The following is a 24,192-nucleotide window of genomic DNA, read 5'->3' as shown; positions in this document are numbered from 1 at the left end:
CACAAGGTCAGCGATAGAAATGACGGACATTAAAGAAGTCATTTAATCCCAAGAACATTCTGTTCCGGTAAAATACATTCACTGAGCAAAGTCTACAATGAAAATGTCACACCGAGCAATATAGTCATTTCAATTTTATTTCCGGCATCGCTATCTTAGCTGGAAATGCAGACTCTGCCCCCATAAATGTTTACAGCCCTTCCACTTGGAGATCACGAAGCTTGGAAGTGTCCAAAAGGCCTCACTGGTTTTAATTTTTTACTGTTGCCCAAAAAAGATTGATGTAGTCATTGAGTCAGCAGGGAATGATGGGAGATTTCAGCTTTGCAGAATTATGAATGCAGCTGTGGAGTATATAATGCAGGCTGTAAATTGAGAAACAACATGCACAAAACAACTAAATTTTAGGTCGTCTCATTTACAGTCCTGATCATACCAGCGTTGCGATATCTTCCATTAACGGAAACCATAAGAGTGTATGCACATGTTAAGTAGTCGCAAAAATTTACGCTGCAAATATTCAACATGTGAACATACCCTTAGGCAGTACTGGATGTCACATACAGTACCCAATGGAACCCAATGACTTCCGTCATGGTGACCCTTGTTTTAATGAAGCTAACACTAACAATCTGAAAAAAAAAAAAAAAAAATCGGTAATGTAAGTCTATGGGTGTGTAAAAAAAATTGGACAGCGCTCGGATGCCATACGTTAGATAGGAAAAGACAGAGAAACTTTTTTGTCTGTTCCTTAGACGAGAAAAACTAATGAAACTTTAACCAAACTCTGACAGTAAAAACTGACACTCTGACCAAACTTTGATAAAAAAAAAAGCACTGATAAAACTTGCGTGAGAAAATCACTGGTGTGTGAATGAGGCCTAAGGTTTGCATGCTGCTTGGTTTCTTAAGTAATGACTCTAGCTTAACTGCTTGGCATATTGGTAATCTAAAGTCTACTTTGTATGTCTCACAATATGATTCATCCTTTCCTAAAGGGTTATTCCCAGGTTGCCTCTTGAGCAGCTCAGAGCAGTCCAGTCTCCTTACTTCGTGGTCTCCGGCAGGGCGTGCTCTCCTCCTTGAGTGACAGCTCTGGTGAGTAGCAGAGCTGTAGTATTAGGGAACAGTCAGACGGACGTATAAATTGAACTGATATTGGAATTTGGAACCCAGCGCATGGACTGGCCGGCGGCTCTTCCGATCAGAGTGTGACAGCTGTATAGGAATACACGAAGCTGTCACACTCAGGTCGGGAGAGCCTCTGGCCAGTCTATGCACCAGTCTCAATCCGTTTTATACAGCCGTCTGACGGCGCCTTTAGAGCTATAAAGCTCAGCATAAATTCTGCTGTCAGCGGTTTGTCCTAGAGTCTACACCGCCATCACTTTAATTGCATATAGAGATAAAGCTTTTGAACAAGCAAACAGCTCCGGACAGTGAGAGCAGAGATTAGCAGACCTGCTGTGAAAGGAGCAGACTTGTAATTTTGCAAGAGTTATAACAGCACCTCTACTGGAAAGTAACTACTGCACACTCTCGACCAGGGTCTGGAAGCCAAGCTTAATGGAAACTAGCTGTACACTATGAAAGATAAAAGCTATCATTGCAGGAGAATTAAAGCAGAGAGAAAAAGCAAGTCAATTGCAAATAATTAAAGCGATTTAAGAACTGTGGAAGAATACCCCATTAAATCTGACATGGACAATTAGAGGTCATGCAAACAGCATAGCACAGAGCCTGTACTGCAGTGCACGGAGGCTTTATGGCTCTTTAGTACAGAGCTGCACGGCCTCCATGGGGTGCCATGATTGTTCCATCAGGCGCTGTATTAACAGATATATCCAGTTTGAAGCAATGTTTCTAGAGAAAAATAATTCCAATGAAACATGCTACAATTTTTTTTTTCTCGTGTTGGAATCGGGTGCAACTGAAAAAGCTGTTACAGGGCTTCCCTGCAGTTATTTGGAAATGCTGCTTAAAGTATTGGCACGCAATAATAATTCTGTATGTGCAGAAATCAATTTTTATTAAACTTGCGCTGATTTCCAGCCATCACCCCCTACCCCCAATGATGATTCCTTGTGACTCTCTTTTCCCTCTGTTGCCACCGGATCTCTCATCCAGTAATATTAATGCTGTCAGTCGAACATGCTCAGATGAACCTAATGACCCTGTCTAATAAAACATCTGACAGCCGGGTTGCACTGCTCAGCTATGCTTGACTATGAACATCCCACTAATACCAGTTACATTTGCTCCTAAGGACCCTTTCTAATTCATATAAAATAGATGCACCCATGACCCTGTGTAATAAAACAGACATTCTCACACCTTCCTTATTGCCTGGAGAGCCACGTTGTAGCACAGCTCAGCTATGCTATGATCATCTCTAATATGCATGTAAGAAAGAATATGATCATGCTCTGAAGATCCCCATGAACCACTACATAAAAAACTATCACTGGTCACCTCATCCATATAAATACAAAAAAATCCATCTGTTTCTATAAGGAGGAAAACATGAGAGGGGGAGCCTGCAGCACTGCGGAGAAGCAGGACAATGTAGGTTTAGCAGATAAGAATTGGACTGGAAATTCCACTATGTGAAGCTGGGTGCACAAAGGGGCAGAAGATGAAAAAAAGGTACAATAAAGAAATGTTATACAGGGCTTGTAATGTATATTGACATCAGTCTTGTGGATACTGTGCTATGTCAAAAGTATTGGTATTCCGGAAATAACCCTTAAAGAGGTATTTGCAAATTTGGATCCCCCGATGATCCCAAGAACTGGGGCTGAAAAGTGCCTCTTATGAATGGGGCAGTGATGATTCAGGCGCACCGCCGCTTCATTCATTCTTAATGGGACTTCCGGAGATGGCCGAATGCTGCGCTCGGCTGGTCTGCAGGAATCCCATAAAAATGAATGGAGCGTCCATGAACATGATCAACCTCTGCTCCCTTCACATGGGTCACTTCAGAGCCGCGATCTCAAGATCGGTGGGGTCCCCCAGTGATCATCAAGTTATCTCTTATGGCTTAGGTCTATCATTGTCCTACTGCATAATTATATTGTATATACAGTATATCTGTACAGTAATAATATTGCCCTCCTCTATTCAACCTACGTGACATAAAAACAGGTCTGACACTGGGCGCAGTTTTTAAATGCTCCTGGCTGTGGAGTAATTTGAAGCTTGTGGACCCAAATGCAAAATTTCTAACAGGGCGTCCTACTATCAGGGGTCTTTAAAGATAATCCGTCAGCAGGTTTTTGTTAGAGAAGAAGCATGATGTAGGGACTGAGAGGTTGATTCCAGTTACCTGTCAAATAATGGGCTGTGTGTTGTGTTAATAAAGTCAGTGTTTTATCAGCAGGAGATTATCACTACAGGACTAGGAGAAGGGCTCTGTTCCAAATTTTGCATTCCAAAATACACTACAGCCCCTTGTTAAAGGGATGGAAAATATCATGCGCCTGAGAATGAAGATTCTATTCTACCAGCAATAAGAAAATATTCCATACATTACAAAGATTTGATCTCATCAATCCTAATTTTACCACTTTTCATCAACGTTTAATACAGCGACAATGAAAATACAATCTAATGTTACAGTAAGTCCATGCACTTCCATCAGTGTAAATCTTCCGAATATTCTGAATATTTTTTTTTTCTTTTATAGCTTTGTTCCAGTATATTTTTCTACAGAATTTCTCCATTGTTAATATTTAAATATCACCAAGAAAAAAAAAATTCTTCTCTGGACGTCCTTGTGATGCAAACACTGAGCTTTCCCCTTCCCAGAGATGATTGTAATAAACAGCGATAATTTAGCCATTGAATAATTGGTTTCCATGGTAACAGACTCTGCACAGGTTGCAATGATTTCACTCCGAATACCCTCCCCCCTCCCGTTTCCATTATCCCGCTGCATAACGAGGGCTTTCAGATGCAAGAACCTAAGATTAAAATGAAAGGAGGAAGTCATTAAGGAAAATGGAATAGGAGGAGATTCCGGACAAAGCATTAAAGCCATATTGTTCAGCGCCAAATACTATAATATTATATATTTATTATATATATATATATATATATATATATATATATATATATAATCTTTATTTTTTTTATTTTCAATATTTAATATTAACATTAGTAAAATAATAATTCATTTTAACAATAAAAAAATTAATTCATTTTTATATACTTTATATACTCACGTCATACTACGTGGTAATTTTATTTCTAATTACTATTATATTTGGTAGTATTTTTATTTTATAAAATAATTATTACAATACAAATACATATTTTTACGTTCAAATTTATGTAATAAATGTATTTATTTTTAGTAGCATTTTCAAATTTGTGGCATTATTATGCAACTGAATAAATAGCAATGTTGCAATCTAGGGTGAATTTTGTATTATATATTTTTTTATGATTTATATAAAAAAAAATATTCCTTTAGAAAAAAAAAAAGATTAGTATTGTTGTTTTTTGTATTATATATTTTATTATTATTATGCAAAAATAAATAAATACTAATGCTACAATTCATAGTATTTTTATACAGATTTTTTTTTTTTTACATTTCTTTACTAGTAGATTTTTTTATTTTTAGGTTATAATTTAAATAATTCTAATAAAAAAAAATCCGATTTTTTTTTTTTAATTAATAATAATATTTTTTTTTAGTATTGTGCAAGTAAAATATAGATGTTGCAATCCGTGGTAAATTTCCCAAATGAAATTTTTCAAAAGAACTTTTGTTTATATTTTTTTTTAATTGAATATATCTCCTGGCAGACGACTGAATAATGCAATATTAAATTAGAATATAACGCTGTTAGACGACTGGACACAGCGAGCTGCGGCACAGCGTGAAAACTGCTAATGAAGCTTTCATATTTCTTGCTGTACCTCTACACAAAGCTGCCATTGGACTTTTTTTTAAGCAAAAAAATAAAATAAAATAAAAACACTTAAGAGGGCTGATACATCAAGCAGTGAATGCCAGAAAACAGGATTAACCCCTTAGTGACCGAGCCAAATTTTTGAAATCTGACCAGTGTCACTTTATGTGGTAATAACTCTGCAACGCTTCAACAAATCCCAGTGATTTTGACATTGTTTTTTCGTGACACATTATACTTTATGATAATGGTAAATTTAGTTCAACATTTTTTGTGTTTATTTATAAAAAATATAAAAAATTTGAGAAAAATGTTAAAAAATTAGCAATTTTCTAAATTTGAATGATTATCCCTTTAATCCAGATAGTCAAACAACAGCAAACCATTAATAAATAACATTTCCCACATGTCTGCTTTACATCAGCACCATTTGTAAAATGTTATTTTATTTTGTTAGCATTTTAGGAGGTTTAAAAATGTAGCAGCAATTTTTCATTTTTTCAAAGAAATTTACCACATTTATTTTTTTAGGGACTTATCCATGTTTGAAGTGACTTTAGGGGTCCCATATATTGGGAAACCCCCAAACGTGATACCATTTTAAAAACAGCACCCCTAAACATATTGAAAACTGCTGTCAGGTAGTTTATTAACCCTTCAGGTGCTTTACAGGAATTAATGCAAAATGGCATGACAGAAATGAAAATGTGTATTTTTACCACCTAAATGCTTCTAACTTCTAAACAGATTACTATAGCCGGCAGACTCTAAGGCCGCTATTTGGTCATGAATTGCCATCGCAAACATCAGGACAACAAAATCATGATCTGAGGGCACCAATTGGGATAAAGAAGAAGCCCCCACGCTCTGTTAACCATTTATAATGATGTAGTCACTATTGACAGCAGCATCTAAGGGGTTAAACAGATTTAGAAGGCGCAAATACTGATCGTGGCTGATACGGCAAGTTGTCAGCTATAGTGTACAACCAACAGATGCTGGATTGTCATCTGTATGGGAAGGCTATTCTCTTATATCTCAGGTCAGTTAAAAGACGTATTGGCGGTCATTAAGGGGTTAAAAAGTCAAAGATTTTGATGGTTTTATGCCAGCTGGGCAGAGCTTGATGCAAAGATGTGGCCCAAGGGATTAAGGAGTAAACGTTGTTTTAATTTTTATTTAATTAATCAATAGTACACATGAACATAAGCAACTTTATAACATATCGTATCAGAAAAATCTGCTTCTTTCTCCTCCTGGACTGATCATTCATAGACAAAACTCTCAATTCTCGGGTTAAAATCTGTCTTCAGTGAATACAGATTTTTCCAATAACTGAGATAGGAGATAACAGTTGGTGCTCATAAATGTCCATGGAACGTGCAGCAGAATGTGTGTGACTATAGCTCCTCCCACTTAACCTCCCCATAGAATTTTATAAGCACCAACTGTCATCTTCTATCTCTAATGTAACACTCTGTCTTCACTGAACACAGATTTTACCCGAGAATTGAGAACTTTGAGGCCAGCGTCACACTCAGCGTATAAAAATACGGTCCATAATTTACGGCCGTAATATGCAGAAAAGTCCCCAAAATAGTGGTCCGTATCTCCTCCGTAGGCAGGGTGTGTCAGCGTATTTTGTGCATGGCATCCTCCGTATGTAATCCGTATGGCATCCGTACTGCGAGATTTTCTCGCAGCCTTGCAAAACCGACATACAGACATACAATGGATCCATGTTGTAAAAAAATCGTAACAACATATATACTGTCTCTCTCTCTCTCTCTCTATATATATATATATATGTATGTCAGTAGACACATATACAGTATATATATATATTAATATTTCATCCAGCGCGAGATAGCTTTAAAGCCGGTAATTCAATTGCCGGCTTTTCATTTCTCCTTCCTAAACCCGACATGATATGAGACGTGGTTTACATACAGTAAACCATCTCATATCCCCATTTTTTTTTTGCATATTCCACACTACTAATGTTAGTAGTGTGTATGTGCAAAATTTGGGCGCTCTAACTATTAAATTAAAGGGTTAAATGGCGGAAAAAATTGGCGTGGGCTCCCGCGCAATTTTCTCCGCCAGAGTAGTAAAGCCAATGACTGAGGGCAGATATTAATAGCCTGGAGAGGATCCAAGTTATTGCCCCCCCCCCCCCTGGCTAAAAACATCTGCCCCCTGCCACCCCAGAAAAGGCACATCTGGAAGATGCGCCTATTCTGGCGCTTGGCCACTCTCTTCCCATTCCCGTGTAGTGGTGGGAAATGGGGCAATGAAGGGTTAATGTCACCTTGCTATTGTAAGGTGACATTAAGCCAGATTAATAATGGAGAGGCGTCAATTATGACACCTATCCATTATTAATCCAATAGTCTGAAATGGTTAAAAAAAAAAACACAAACACATTATTACAAAGTCTTTTAATGAAATAAAAACACAGGTTGTTGGAATATTTTATTATCCTGGTAATCCACCTGAAGACCCTCGCTCTGTAACAAAGGAAAAATAAAAAAACAACAATATCTCATACCTTCCGATGATCTGTCACGTCCCACGATGTAAATCCATCTGAAGGGGTTAACATTTTTTACAGGTAGGAGCTCTGCTATAATGCAGCTGTGCTCCTGGCTGTAAAATCCCAGCGAATGAATGTAAAGTAGGTCAATGACCTGTAGTTACCTTCATTTGCGGTGATGCGCCCTCTGCTGGATGTCCTTCGAGCGTGGGGAAAAAAATCAGAAAAGTTCCCAGGCTCGAGTTCATATGAGGACAACCAGCAGAGGGCGCATCACCGTGACTGAAGGTAACTACAGGTCATTGACCTACTTTACATTCATTCGCTGGGGTTTTACAGCCAGGAGCACAGCTGCATTAGCAGGGCTCCTGCCTGTAAAAATTTTTTACCCCTTCAGATGGATTTACATCGTGGGACGTGACAGATCATCGGAAGGTATGAGATATTGTTGTTTTTTTATTTTTCCTTTGTTACAGAGCGAGGGTCTTCAGGTGGATTACCAGGATAATAAAATATTCCAACAACCTGTGTTTTTATTTAATTAAAAGACTTTGTAATAATGTGTTTGTGTTTTTCTTAACCATTTCATACTATTGGATTAATAATGGATAGGTGTCAGAATTGACGCCTCTCCATTATTAATCTGGCTTAATGTCACCTTACAATAGCAAGGTGACATTAACCCTTCATAACCCCATATCCCACCGCTACACGGGAATGGGAAGAGAGTGGCCAAGTGCCAGAATAGGCGCATCTTCCAGATGTGCCTTTTCTGGGGTGGCTGGGGGCAGATGTTTTTAGCCAGGGGGGGGCCAATAACCATGGACCCTCTCCAGGCTATTAATATCTGCCCTCAGTCACTGGCTTTACCACTCTGGCGGAGAAAATTGCGCGGGAGCCCACGCCAATTTTTTCCGCCATTTAACCCTTTAATTTAATAGCTAGAGCGCCCAAATTTTGCACATACACACTACTAACATTAGTAGTGTGGAATATGCAAAAAAAAATGGGGATATGAGATGGTTTACTGTATGTAAACCATGTCTCATATCATGTCGGGTTTAGGAAGGAGATAGCAAAGCCGGCAATTGAATTACCGGCTTTTAAGCTATCTAGCGCTGTATGAAATATTAATATATATACATATACTAGCTGAAGAGCCCGGCGTTGCCTGGGCATAGTAAATATCTGTGGTTAGTTATAGCACGTCACTTCTCTTATTTTCCCATCACGCCTCTCATTTTCCCAATCACATCTTTAATTTTCCCCCTCACATCTCTCATTTTCTCCCTCACACCTCATTTTCTCCCTCACTCCTCTCATTCCCCCCTAACACTTGTCATTTCGACCTCACATCTGTCATTTTCCGATCACTCCACTATTTTCCCTCACTCCTCTCATTTTGCACTCACACCTTTTCATTTTCACCTCACACCTCTCATTTTCACCTCAGTATATACATGTTTGTCATCTCCCTTATATATAGTATACACCTGTATGTCATCTCCTGTATATAGTATATACCTGTATGTCATCTCCCCTGTATATAGTATATACCTGCTGTGTGTCATCTCCCATGTATATAGTATATACCTGTATGTCATCTCCTCCTATATATAGTATATACCTGTATGTCATCTCCTCCTATATATAGTATATACCTGTATGTCATCTCCTTCTATATATAGTATATACCTGTGTGTCATCTCCCCTGTATATAGTATATATCTGTGTGTCATCTCCTCCTGTATATACTATATACCTGTATGTCATCTTCTATATATAGCATATACCTGTATGTCATCTCCTCCTGTATATAGTATATACCTGTAGGTAATCTGCTCCTGTATATAGTATATACCTGTGTGTCATCTCCTCCTGTATATAGTATATACCTGTATGTCATCTCCTCCTGTATATAGTATGTACCTGTATGTCATCTCCTCCTCTATATAATATATACCTGTGTGTCATCTCTCCTGTATATAGTATATATCTGTGTGTCATCTCCCCTGTATATAGTATATACCTGTGTGATCTCCTGTATTAGACCTCGTTCACATGTTATTTGCTCAGTATTTTTACCTCAGTATTTGTAAGATAAATTGGCAGCCTGATAAATCCCCAGCCAACAGGAAGCCCTCCCCCTGGCAGTATATATTAGCTCACACATACACATAATAGACAGGTCATGTGACTGACAGCTGCCGTATTTGCTATATGGTACATTTGTTGCTCTTGTAGTTTGTCTGCTTATTAATCAGATTTTTATTTTTGAAGGATAATACCAGACTTGTGTGTGTTTTAGGGCGAGTTTCGTTTGTCAAGTTGTGTGTGTTGAGTTTTGTGTGGCAACATGCGTGTAGCAACTTTTTGTGTGTCGAGTTGCATGTGACAGGTTAGTGTAGCAAGTTGTGTGCAGCAAGTTTTGCGCATGGCGAGTTCTGCGCGTGGCGAGTTTTATGTGTGGTGCCTTTTGAGTATGTGCAAGTTTTGTGTGAGGCAACTTTTGCATGTGTTGCAAATTTTGTGCATGTGGCAATTTTTCCGCGTGTGCAAGTTTTGCGTGTGGCGAGTTTTCCATGAGGTGAGTTTTGCACTTGTGGCGAGTTTTGCGTGAGCCTAGTTTTTGCATGTGGCGAGTTTTGCGCGTGGCGAGTTTTGAGCGGCGACTTTTGTGTTTCGACTTTTATGTGGCGAGGTTGGTGTATGTGTGGTGAAATGTGTGCTGAGGGTGGTATATGTGTTCAAGCACGTGGTAGTGTGTGGTGCATTTTGTGTGTGTGTTCATATCCCCGTGTGTGGTGAGTATCTCATGTCGGGGCCCCACCTTAGCAACTGTACGGTATATACTCTTTTGCGCCATCGCTCTCATTCTTTAAGTCCCCCTTGTTCACATCTGGCAGCTGTCAATTTGCCTCCAACACTTTTCCTTTCACTTTTCCCCCAGTATGTAGATAGGGGAAAAATAGTTTGGTGAATTGGAAAGCGCGGAGTTAAAATTTCACCTCACAACATAGCCTATGACGCTCTCAGGGTCCAGATGTGTGACTGTGCAAAATTTTGTGGCTGTAGCTGCGACGCCTCCAACACTTTTCCTTTCACTTTTTTCCCCATTATGTAGATAGAGGCAAAATTGTTTGGTGAATTGGAACGCGCGGGGTTAAAATTTCACCTCACAATATAGCCTATGACGCTCTCGGGGTCCAGACGTGTGACTGTGCAAAATTTTGTGGCTGTAGCTGCGACGGTGCAGATGCCAATCCCGGACATACACACACACACACATTCAGCTTTATATAGTAGATGTGTCTCACTGACTATATATATATATATATATATATATATATATACATATATATATAGTACTCAAAAAAAGGAAAAGCAGCACAAAATAATTGAAAAAAAGTGGACTTTAATGCCTGAATGGCGCTGACAAAGGATAACACATCCGAAACGTTGCCACGCCGTTCAGGCATTAAAGTCCACTTTTTTTCAATTATTTTGTGCTGCTTTTCCTTTTTTTGAGTTTATTACTTTTTGACCATTGGATTGCTGGTCGGAAGAGCTCTGCATGCCTTGTAAGGTAGTAATTTGATGCTGTTCCAATTTTTTCACTATATATATATATATATATATATATATATATATATATATATATCTATTCTATGTGTCCACATTTATTCTACCTATTCTATTGTAAGCTGTCAGTGTGATTTTACTGTACACCGCACTGAATTGCCGGCTTTTCTGTAGTACACCGCTGCGTATTTCTCGCAAGTCACACTCTTGGTCCGTATGTAATCTGTATTTTTCTGGCCCCCATAGACTTTCATTGGCGTATTTTTTGCGCAATACGGTGAGAAACGCAGCATGCTGCGATTTTCTACGGCCGTAGAAGACCGTATAATACGGATCAGTAAAATATGGCTGATAGGAGCTGGGGCATTGAGAAGCATTGTACCGTATGCAATCCGTATTTTCAGCACCTCTCTTACGTCCGTAAAACACGGTAGTGTGACGCCGGCCTGATCAACAATCCGTCCAGGGAGGAGAAAGAAGCAGATTTCTCTGATATTTTTATGTGTGCTATTGATTTATGAATTTCTGAGAGCTGGCTCTGACATACCTCCTTCCCTGCCTGTCAGATGCATTGCAGAGTATCAGATGAGCGATCTGACACTATACAGTGATGTTCCAGGCTGGGTCAATGTAAAAAAGTTGAAAAAAATGATTAAATACATTTTTTTTTTAAAAGTGTAAAATTATTATTTTTAAATCCCAAAATAAAAAAAAAAGAAAAATATTTTTCCAATAAATACATTTATGTATGTAAATTAAAAACAAAATTGCACACATATTTGCTGTCGCCGCGTCCGTAGCAACCCATTCTATAAAACTGTCCCACTAGTTAACCCCTTCAGTGAACACCGTAAAAAAACGAGGCAAAAAACAACACTTTTTCATCATACTGCCGAACAAAAAGTGCAATAACACACTATCAAAAAGACGGATATAAACACGGTATAGCTGAAAACGTCATCTTGTCCCACAAAGCAAGCCACCATACAGATCCATCGGCAGGAAAATAAAGTTATAGCTCTCAGAATAAAGCGATGCAAAAACAATTATTTCTTCTAATAAATCGTTTTTATTGTGTAAAAAAGCCAAAACATAAAAAAAAGATATAAATGAGGTGTCGCTGTAATCGTACTGACCTGAAGAATAAAGCTGCTTTTACCAATTTTACCACACATGGAACAGTATATAAAAAAGGTGGTTTTGTTCATTCTGTCTCCCAAAAATTGGAATAGAAAGCGATCAAATATTGTCATGGGCTCGAAAATGGTGCCAATAAAAATGTCAGCTCGTCCAGCAAAAAACAAGCCCTCACATGACTCTCTTGACCGAAATATGGAAAAATTATAGCTCTTAAAGGGCACCTGTCACCCCGAAAATCCCGGGTGAGGTAAGCCCACCGGCATCAGGGGCTTATCTACAGCATTCTGTAATGCTGTAGATAAGCCCCTGATGCTACCTGAAAGAGGAGAAAAAGACGTTATATTATACTTACCCAGGGGCGGTGCCGCTGCTGGTCAGGTCGGATGGGCGTCTCTGGTCCGCTGCGGCGCCTCCTATCTTCTTTCCATGACGTCCTCTTCTGATCTTCAGCCACGGCTCCGGCACAGGCGTACTTTGCTCTGCCCTGTTGAGGGCAGACAAAGTACTGCAGTGCGCAGGCGCCGGGCCTCTGACCTTTCCGGCGCCTGCGCACTGCAGTACTATCCTCTGCCCTCAAGAGGGCAGAGCAAAGTACGCCTGCGCCGGAGCCGTGGCTGAAGATCAGAAGAGGACGTCATGGAAAGAAGATAGGAGGCGCCACAGCGGACCGGAGACGCCCATCCGACCTGACCAGCAGCGGCACCGCCCCTGGGTGAGTATAATATAACGTCTTTTTCTCCTTTTTCAGGTAACATCGGGGGCTTATCTACAGCATTACAGAATGCTGTAGATAAGCCCCTGATGCCGGTGGGCTTACCTCACCCGGGATTTTCCGGGTGACAGGTTCCCTTTAAAATATGGAGATGCAAAAAGCGTCTTTTAGTGTGTGACAGCAGCCAAACATAGAAACCCAATATAAATCTAGTATAACTGTAAATCGCACTGACCCGAATGATAGAGTCACCTAATCCATTATACCGCACAAGGAACAGAGTAAAAAATAAAATAAAATAAAACCAATTCTTCACATACTGTAGATTTTTTTCACTCTGCCTCTCAAAGATCGCAATAAGGCTTGGCGCACATTTATCCTGCGCTCTACGCTGAGCGCTTACACAGGGGTGTAAATCTTTGAAATATGTGATTCCAACAGAACCCCGGGAGATGATTCCCTATAATGGGGCAGATTGAGGCACTGTGGATGCCAGAGGACCTGTGTTCCGGCGGTGTCCGTCTTTTTTAGGATTGCATAAAAGTGCAGTGGGCCACAGTTTTGTGCAGCTCTGACAAGAAGGACAACGCTGAACAGAGGCCAGACGGAGTCCAGAGTAACTCTGCTGCCTCAATATAGTGAATGGATCCATCGGGGGTTTCATCTGTCACGTCACTTGGAGATTTAGATGGAAATCCCAATGTAAGTGGTTAGCATAGAGCGCCAGATAAATATGATCATAAATGGTATGTAAAATGTTCCCAATAAAAGCTTCAACTCAATCCACAAATAAAACAAGTCCCCACTCAGATGTGTCATCTGTTAACTAGTGTTGAGCATTCCGATACCGCAAGTATCGGGTATCGGCCGATACTTGCGGTATCGGAATTCCGATACCGAGATCCGATATTTTTGTGGTATCGGTATCGGAGGTGTAAAATAAAGAATTAAAATAAAAAATATTGTTATATTCACCTCTCCGGCGGCCCCTGGAACATCACCGCGAGTCACCGGCGTCAAGCAGGCTTCTTTGTTTAAAATGAGCGCCTTTAGGACCTGAGGAATGACGTCGCGGCTTCTGATTGGTCGCGTGGCGGTCACATGGGCGGCACGCGACCAATCAGAAGCCGCGACGTCATTCCGCAGGTCCTAAAGGCGCTCATTTTTAAAAATGAGCGCGGTAATAGCTTTCGATGACGTCGCGGCTTGTGATTGGTCGCGTGGCGGTCACATGAGCGGCACGTGATCAATCAGAAGCCGCGACGTCATTCGCAGGTCCTGAAGCCGGCCGGTTAGCCGCGTGATGTCCAGGGGCCGCCGGAGAGGTGAGCATATCAATATTTTTTATTTTAATTCTTTATTTTACACCTCCCTATGGATCCCAGGGCCTGAAGGAGAGTTTCCTCTCCTTCAGACCCTGGGAACCATCAGGATACATTCCGATACTTGATGTCCCATTGACTTGTATTGGTATCGGATATCGGTATCGGGGATATCCGATATTTTTCGGGTATCGGCCGATACTATCCGATACCGATACTTTCAAGTATCGGACGGTATCACTCATCCCTACTGTTAACGGAAATATAGGGGGCTTCCACATTACTGGTAACACAAAGGTTCAAATCCAAATGCCCCCCTCACTTCTGAGCCCCAGTGTGCCTAAACCACATTTACCACCCAAATGTTTGGCATTTCTGTGGTGATGAGAGCTTGCCTAATTTACAGGTGCATGTCTCCAGAAACATGAGCTGGGCATAATGTACTGGTCACTACAACGTACTGGTCACTACAATGGCAGTTAGCAATTTTCACTCAGCAACATCCACTGCTGCTTGTTTCTGGAAAACACCCATGGAGTCAAAATTGTCACTATTTCTGTAGATAAATTCCCAAAGGGAATGTGGTCACTTGAGGGGGATTCTGCTTTTCTATCACTTAGGGTCTCTTTATATGGAATCAGCAAACTATTCTAGGAAAATCTGTGTGCCTTTTTATCCATTTCCCAGTATAAAAATGTAAAACTTGGCGCAAACACAATCTTGGTGGTAAAAATGGAAATTATTTAATCTTCACTGCCCAATGGTAGAAAGGTTTGTGACGCACCTCTGATGTCGATATAATCACTGCACCCCTAGATGAATTCATTAAGAGGTTTAGTTTGTAAAATGGGGTCACTTATGGGGGGTTCTGCTGTTCTGGCACCACAGGGGCTCTGTCAATGTGACATGGCACCCTCAAATAAGTGCAGCAAAATCTACACTATAATATGGCATTTCTTCCTTTCTGAGCTTCTACTGTGCCTCAAAAGTAGTTTTCGACAACATATGGGGTATCGATAAACTCAGGAGAAGTTGCACAACAAATTTATTTTGGGGTCCATTTTCTCCTGTTACCCTTATGAAAATGCAAAATGTGGAACTAAAAAAAGATTTCTGCGGGAAAAATTAGCTTATTTTCACGGCTCTAAGTTATAAACTTCTGTGAAGCACCTGTGGGTTCAAGGTGCTCAATGCACCTCCAGATAAGTTCCCTATGGAGTCTAGTTTCCAAAATGGTGTCACTTGTTGGGGGTTTCCACTGTTTAGGCACATTAGGGGCTCTCAACATGACATGGCAACCACTAATTATTCCAGCACATTTTACATTCAAAAAGTCAAATGGCGCTCCTTCCCTTCCGAGCTCTGCCGTGCGCCCACACAGTAGATTTCCCCCGCATATGTGGTATCTGCGCACTCAGGAGAAAGTATGGTACCCCACCCATGACTACCAGGCTAGAGATAACGGGACATGCATACCAGGCTAGGGATGAGGAGGTATGTATACCAGGACGGGGATGGGGGGGCCAATCATACCAGGATGCTATTAAAGAGAAATGGGTGTGGAATGAAGTGAATATTCATTTCTCTTTAGCAGCGGGCACAGGAGTTAGCCGCAGCAGCCGGCTCCTGCCTCTGTGACCGCTGCTCTGCCGATGCTGCTCCCCCATCTCTCCACCACAGCCAGTACATCCAGACTATAAGACGCTCCTCCACATTTTTGGAGGAAAAAAGGGAGTCTTAGAGTCAGAAAAATACGGGAGGTCTAAAAGGAAAAATGTTTTAAAGCAAGGTAAATGTTTATTTTTTCCTTCCACGTTCCAAAAATTCCTGTGAAACACCTGAATGGTCAATAAACTTCTCGAATGTGGTTTTTGAGCACCTTGAGGGGTGCAGTCTTTAGAATGGTGTCACTTTTGGGTATTTTCTGTCATATAGACCCCTCAAAGTCACATCAAATGTAACGTAGTCCCTAAATTGTTTAGAAAGTTTTGTTGTAAAAATGAGAAATCGCTGGTCAACTTTTAACCCTTATAACTTCCTAACAACAACAAAAAAATAATGGTTCAAAAATTGTGCTGATGTAAAGTAGACATGTGGGAAATGTTATTTACTATTTTGTGCAATATAACTCTCTGATTTAAGGGCATGAAAATTAAAAGTCATATCGAAGAAATTTTACCACTACCATGAAATACAATATGTCACGAGAAAACAATGTCAGAATCACAAGGATTCGTTGAAGTGTTCCAGAGTTATGACCTCATAAAGGGACAGTGGTCAGAATTGTAAAAATTGGCCCGGTCAGGAAGGTGAAAACAGGCTTCGGGGTGAAGGGGTTAAACAGTCATCATGATAGAATACTACTAATGTAGACTAACAAAATCAGACAAAACTCACCATTTCTGCATTGCTGTGTTTTGGTTGCAGCCAATGACAAAGCTTAGCTGCTATGCCATCTATATTGCTAGATCCACTGAGCTCAGTGATTGGCTGCAGCGGTGACGCATGCTTTTAACATGACGCTACTGCTGCAGCCAAAACACATGCAGGAGCAGCAGTGGAGTTTCAATGCGAGATCCTGGGAGAGTGAGTGCTAGCCGATTTTGATATTTTCCTTGAGTACCATTCTTTGGTACTTTTTCAAAGAATAATAAAACCTCTTCAAGGCGCTCATTCAGCCAACCAGTGTCCTGCCCTTACCAATAAGAGGTGAAAACCCCGGTCCAAAGCCCCTTTTTAAAGAGGGAATGTTTTTGATCCTGTGGATTTTAGCGCACTCCTGGCAATCTGGTCTCTAAACCTTATTGGTATTTTGCTTTTTCTTTCTTTTCTGGTCGCATTCCTGGGTTGATGAGTGGGGGACAAGGAATGCAATGGCTCTATATTGATGGGATCTGGTATGTCTGTTACTATTTGTGTAGTGATCGATACTATCTGTGCACATATTTATTGCACAGCATGTATTTTTTATGTATTTTAGGTAGACAGAGACAGACAGACAGAGCACCTTCTTGTGGTGGAGCTGAGCGGTCACACTGGAGCAGAACCCCCATCATTGTGCTATAGAAATTTGTTTGGATAAATCTATCCCCGCATGTGCTGCGTCTGTCTGTTAGGCTAAGTAATGGAGCTTGGAAGAACGACACCGTACACCAAGGTGACAGAATACCACAATACCTCTCAATCCTGCCCATCGGCGCCCGTGTCACATGACCACGGATCACCGATGGGTTAGCATGACAACCTAAGGTTTGCAGCAGACCCCTGTGGTTGTCACAGCTGGATAGGTTGGCGTTCTGTGTAGCATAGGCGATCGGATGATCGCAGCTTCTAGTCTCCCATGGAGACTATTGAAGCATGCAAAAACTAAAAATAAAATGTTTTTAAAAATATTTAAAAAATAAAAAAAGTTCAAATCATCCCCCTTTCACCCCATTCAAAATAAAATTTTTAGAAAAGTCAAATATACACATATTTGGTATTGCCGCGTTTAGAATCACTCGATCAATATAAAAAAAAATTAACCAGATCGTTAAACGGCGTAACAGGGAAAAAAAGTCAAAACGCCAGAATTCCGTTTTTTTAGTCGCTGCAACATTGCATTAAAATGCAATAACGGGCGATCAAAAGATGGTAGCTGCATCAAAAATGGTAATAAAAAAGTCAGCTCGGCACGCAAAAAATAAGCCCTCATCTAACCCCAGATCACCAAAAATGGAGACACTACAGATATTGGAAAATGGTGCAATTGCTTGGGTTCTTTTTGTTTTTTTTTTCTAACAAACTTGGATTTTTTTTTTTCACCACTTAAATAAAAAAGAACCTAGACATGTTTGGCATCTGCAAACTCTTGATGACCTGGAGAATCATATTGGCAGGTCAGTTTTAGCATTTAGTGGACATGGTAAAAATACAAAGCAAAAAACAACTGTGGGATGGCCCTTTTTTTTTTTGCAATTTCACCGCTTTTAATTTTTTCCCGTTTTCCAGTACACTATATGGAAAAGCCAATGGTTCCTTTCAAAAGTACAACTTGTCCCGCAAAAAAAAAAAAAAGCAAGCCCTCACATGGCCATATTGACAGAAAAAATAAAAAAAGCTATGGCTCTGGGAAGAAGGGGAGCAAAAAGCAGAAACTCAAAAACGGAAAAACCCGAGGTTGAAGGGGTTAAAGAAGCAGCCCCATTAACATTTTTCTCCACCGGGGCCTATGCACACATTGCAGATTTGTCGGGGGGGGGGTTCTACGCAGATTTTTCACAAAACGTGAAGGATTTTTGGATGACGGCAAAGTGAATGAGATTTCTGAAGACTCATGCACACGCTGCTTTTTTTGACTTGCGGATTTGGTGCAGATTTATATCTGCAGCAAGGCAATTCTTGCAGCATTTTTGCTGCAGGTTTCACTTATTCTAGTGAATGGGGAAAAATCTGCACCAAAAATCCATATAAAAAAAAAAACCTCATTAAAAAAATGGGAAAAAAAAGCGCGTTTCTGCACCAAATACTTGACGTGTGCACATACCCTTAATCTATTGCAATCATCATATTATATAGCACTGTGTATTTACAATTGCTCGTTTTGCCTTTCAACCCAGTTAATTTTTCTCACTAGCACATATAGCTGTAATATTGTATGCTTGAGCACAATAACACTCAGATTTCGGCTTCCTCCGCAGTGACAGGCCTGAGAATGCCCCTGTATGTTTTCACAGGCTCATAGAAGTCTTTGTTTCCCCAGGATTTGCGTTCAGCGCTCAGCTCTACTCCCCATATGTTTCAAATTATTCATTTTCCACTTTTTTTCCTTTCTTTTACAAGCTCCTTCCGTAACAGGATTTTCCAAATTCATGATATCAGCATAATCCGTCTAAACAGTCCTCACGTGGAGAAGAAAGGAGCCAAAACGTTCATTCACATAAACTATGGGTGCATTTTACAATGTCCTACGAATGTATCGTCCGGCTCTTTGCCTGCCATATAATTTTTTTTTTTAAATGCTTTCCTGGCAATTCCACAATACACTTTTTTTTTTTCTTACAGTCTGAGTGAGTTTATAAAAGGCGCACAACGTTGTGGCAAGTATAAAGACAACTTTTTCCGAGATCATCCAGTATACACAGATGTTTTAGGACAGCCTGTGCCTTGCAGGTCTACGGACACAATACAGGCTGCTAAAAACAGCAGTCTGCATTATCTTATTGGCTGCACAAGACAACAGTGGAGTATTCAGCTCTCTGCTGCCCCCTACGTTTAGTAATGAAGCATGCCCACTTATACGCAGAACACTGTATTCATGGAGTTTGCGGCAACCAATTTGGTCACCATTACATCTACCATTGGAAATATTATTTCCTGGAGTTCCCCTTGTTACACAGTGATATGCATTAATGGAATCGATCACTACATAACTATAAAGGATGTCAGATTCAGGGGTCGGGAAAATCAGGGTGACGCCAAGTGTAGTTACTATACCCATGGGTATTTGGATGTCATTAATGCCTGCACCCCACCTGCTGCCATTCTGATCACCCTTTGAACCAGAGCGCTGTTGGATTTGAGCATTTATATAAAGGGCCACATGTAATACTACATATTGCCTGTAGTGGGCGGTGTACAAAAAAAAAAATCTGCATTTTCGCCAGTCAAACTAAACTGTTCGCCTTGGGTTCTCTATAACCGAAATAAATCCTTTAAGGTGTTGTAATCATGAGATTACCCCTTCAATCCTATTAGTAACATTCCACCCTTACTTACAATATTGCTCTGCTCATTTTCCATTCATTTCATAATTTCGCTATATTTTTCCGTTCCGTTGTACAACCGAGATTCAAAATGTATTTTTTTTATTGTTGGCTTCCTGCAGACTTTTTTTTTTGTATATTTTAAATTTTTTTTTTTTTTAGAAAAAGTCAAAGTACTAATTATTTTGGCACCGCTTAGAGGCAGGCAAATGAAGGCGGGGGAGGGGAAAGGCAGAAATTCACTGATGGCTCACTTTGTTCCACGTCAAAAATACTTAACAGATGGTTTTCTCCTTAATCTTTTTCTTTCTTTTTTTTTTTTAAACCAGCTGAGAAATAGCAATCTGATTGCAGCATTTCTCTGCATACAGGATAATTAGAGCGATGTCGGGATATTCCGCACTGTGACGACAAGAATACACTGCTCATTAGGGCTCACTTATTAACATTGAAGGAATAGGGAGATGTATGCCGAGCATTGCACCCACCAGTAATCAGAAAGTCATTCTTTAATTAATAATAATTTAATTACATAGTTTAATAATTACAAATTATTGATCACAGGCGCTGTATCCATATGTATAGAGCTTGTATGTACCGTATTATGGAGCCACAGGTAATCTTTGTGACGCTACATGGTGCCTCTATGAAGCGCCACCATTTCCCCTTGTAGAGGATAATAACTCCGCAACATGGCATGCAATTTTTTTCATGTAAATCTACATGGAGATATGCATGTCCACCTCTAAATAAAATTGGGGACACATTGAGGTACAGTATATACCAATAGCAGTATATGTGATCCATGCCATGGTTCCACACAACAAGGATAATTAATATGTGCAATAAAATTAACGTCTGACAGTAGAGATGAGCAGTTTGATCCACGTTGCCCTGGTTCAGCATGTTGGCTGCCATGGAGGATCAGATCGAACGCCTGACCATGGCAGCACATAAAAAAATTACTACCTAATCTTTAACAGGCCTCATTCACAAGTCAGTTTTTCTCATACGAGTGCTACTTGTGATTTTCTCGCATAGCACTCGTACCTGTTAACATGCACATGATGTTTTGGAGACCAAATGGCCAACTCAAAATCACAGAAGAACGTCTTATCTTGATCCGAGAGTCAAATCATAATCCGCAATTCAAGAAGTATATGGGTCCATGAAAAATGGGGCGGCATCTTTAAGAGGCCTCATTCACAAGTCAGTTTTTCTCATATGAGTGCTACTTGTGATTTTCTCGCATAGCACTCGTACCTGTTAACATGCACATGATGTTTTGGAGACCAAATGGTCAACTCTAAGTCACAGAAGAATGTCTTATTTTGATCCGAGAGTCAATCGATGCAAGAAGTATATGGGTCCACGAAAAATGGGACGGCATGCGGATGCCATCCATGTGCTGCCCATTGATCTCAGACTTCGAGATAGGGAAGAATAAACTTTTTTTTTTGTTTCTCACCCAAGAAAAACTGAGACCAAACTCTGATGAATTTGAAGCTTGATGAAGCTTTCTCGTCCAAGAAAGTCACTAATGTCTGAATGAGCCCATTTCTAATCTTAAATGGATTGACTAAGTTGAAGCCCCCTTCAGACTATTTGGGACATCTCGAAGTAAGATTGAGCACTACCATGAATCCTGAGTCATGCCAACAGTAAAGCATCCTGAGAGCCTTCATGTGTGGGGTCTCTTTTCATCCAGTGGAGGGGGCTCACTCACAACTTTGCTTAAGAATGCTGCCAGGAATAATGAATGCCATGTAAACATCGTCCAAGAGCAACTCCTCCCGATAATCTAGGAGCAATTTGTGATGGACAATGCTTTTTCCAGCATGGTGGAGACCATGTCGCAAGAAAAAAGTGATAACTAAGTGGCTTGGTGAATAAAACATTGAAATTTTGGGTTCATGGCCAAGAAACTTCCCAGTAGAGATCCTGTGGTCAATCCTGAAAAAGCGGGTGGACAAACAAAAATACAGAAATTGTGATAAACTCCAGTTGCAGATTAGACAAGAATGGGAGGTCAATGGTCATCAGTCAGGATTTGGCCCAGAAGATGATACCCAGCTGCCAGAGAGAAGGGTAGAAGTCTTGAAAAATAAGGGGCAACGCTATAAATATTGAGTCTTTACATAAACTTCATGTATTGTCCTGCGGTAACCACAGAGGCATCTGACTAAAAGATCTAGAACCATAGAGCCTACACAAACTTTGTGAAGACCAAGATTTGTGCCAGTCTCAAAACTCTTGGTCATGGCAATATACTGAACAGCATACTACAATTATTTATTACTAGATGGTAGCCCGATTCTAACGCATCGGGTATTCTAGAATATGTATATAGTTTATTTATGAAGATTTTAGAATAATACATTGAATACACAGGATTCGGCCAATCGCGACCAATTAGCGAAGCGTGGTCCAAATCCTGCGCCAATTCGTGGCCGGACTGCGCCTGTCGCTGATTGTTCGTGGCCGGCCACATAGTATATAACAGCCCACGTAGTAAATAGCACAGCCACGTAGTACATAGCACAGCTACGTAGTATATTGCACAGTCACGTAGTATATTATTATTAGTAGTAGTATTATTAGTATATAGCACAGCCACGTAGTATATAGCACAGCCCACGGAGTATATAGCACAGCCACGTAGTATATAACACAGCCCATGGAGTATATAGCACAGCCCACGGAGTGTATAACAGCCCACATAGCATATAACACAGCCACGAAGTTTATAACAGCCCACGTAGCATATAACACAGCTCACATAGTATATAACAGCCCACATACGCAATATATAACATAGCAATGTGGGCATCATATCCCTGTTAAAAAAGAATTAAAATAAAAAATAGTGATATACTCACCTTCCGTCAGCCCCTCGGATCCAGAGCAATCCTTTCCCGCTCCTCGCGACGCCCCGGTGACCGCTCCATGCATTGCGGTCTCGCGAGATGATCTCAATGATCTCAATGCATGAAGTGGTCACCGGGGCGTCTCGAGGAGCGGGACAGGCCTGTTCTGGATCCGAGGGGCAGACGGAGGGTGAGTATATAAATATTTTATATTTTTTTATTATTATTTTTAACATTAGATCTTTTTACTATTGATGCTGCATAGGCAGCATCAATAGTAAAAAGTTGGTCACACAGGGTTAATAGCAGCGTTAACGGAGTGCGTTACACCGCGGCATAACGCGGTCCGTTAACGCTGCCATTAATCCTGTGTGAGCGCTGACTGGAGGGGAGTATAGAGCGGGCACTGACTGCGGGGAGGAAGAAGCGGCTATTTTGCCGCCGGACTGTGCCCGTCGCTGATTGGTCGCGGCCTGGCGGCTGCGACCAATCAGAGACGCTGGATTTCCGGGACAGACAGACAGGCAGACAGACAGACGGAAGTGACAATTATATAGTAGATTTTTGTTAGAAACCACTGTAACGAATGTGCAGCAAACTATGAAAGAACAGAGCATACTGACATATACCAGCCCAACTGGATGGTTGGGACTTCATGGATACTTTTGACACACGCCCTTGGACCTTTTCTGGCAAAAACCGGTTTTTACGTACCGGTAATAGGATTTTACAGAGTCCACGACAGCACCCACAACGAGAGAGGGGATCCGCCCACCTTCCGGACAGGAACCTACAGGTTAAAAAGGGGCGGTCCCCCTCGCCCTCCAGTTTGTGTTCCAGAGTACAAGGGATACCGCCAATGAATCAGTACATGACAATATTATCTTAAACACTACTAAATACCACCACCTCTATAGAGTGATCTCTAAGGCACACCTTCCAACACAGTGCAGGAATAAGTAACTAAATACGGGGGGGAATGTATGGGTGCTGTCGTGGACTCTGTAAAATCCTATTACCGGTACGTAAAAACCGGTTTTCCTATCTCCACGACAGCACCCACAACGAGAGACTTTCAAAGACTATTTAACTGGGAGGGACCACAGCACTAAGTACTAAACGGCCAAACTGTAAGCTGGAATTGGCAGATAGATCAAGGCGATAGTGCTTATAAAAGGTGGAAGGTGATGACCAAGTTGCCGCCTTACATATCATTTCAATGGGGACATCTGCCTTCTCCGCCCAGGATGATGCCATAGCCCGAGTGGAGTGCGCCCTGATGCCTTCTGGTGGTGTTACTCCCCTGGCAGAGTAGACAAGACATATCGCTTCTCTAATCCATCTAGCGATAGAGTTCTTCGTGACACCAG

At 40.8% G+C, this 24,192-nt stretch overlaps 1 protein-coding gene across 8 annotated transcripts in view; it reads right to left on the bottom strand.

Moving 5' to 3' along the window:
- The window catches only part of CHD5 (chromodomain helicase DNA binding protein 5), a 164,400-nt gene that overhangs the window by 93,987 nt on the left and 46,221 nt on the right, over positions 1 to 24,192 (bottom strand). The gene's annotated exons all lie outside the window — the stretch shown is intronic.

This window comes from Ranitomeya imitator, chromosome 10 (genome assembly GCF_032444005.1).
Source record: "Ranitomeya imitator isolate aRanImi1 chromosome 10, aRanImi1.pri, whole genome shotgun sequence".
Taxonomy (NCBI): domain Eukaryota; kingdom Metazoa; phylum Chordata; class Amphibia; order Anura; family Dendrobatidae; genus Ranitomeya; species Ranitomeya imitator.
The sequence above is the reverse complement of the archived record's forward strand: the minus strand, read 5'-3'. Positions and strand labels throughout refer to the sequence as shown.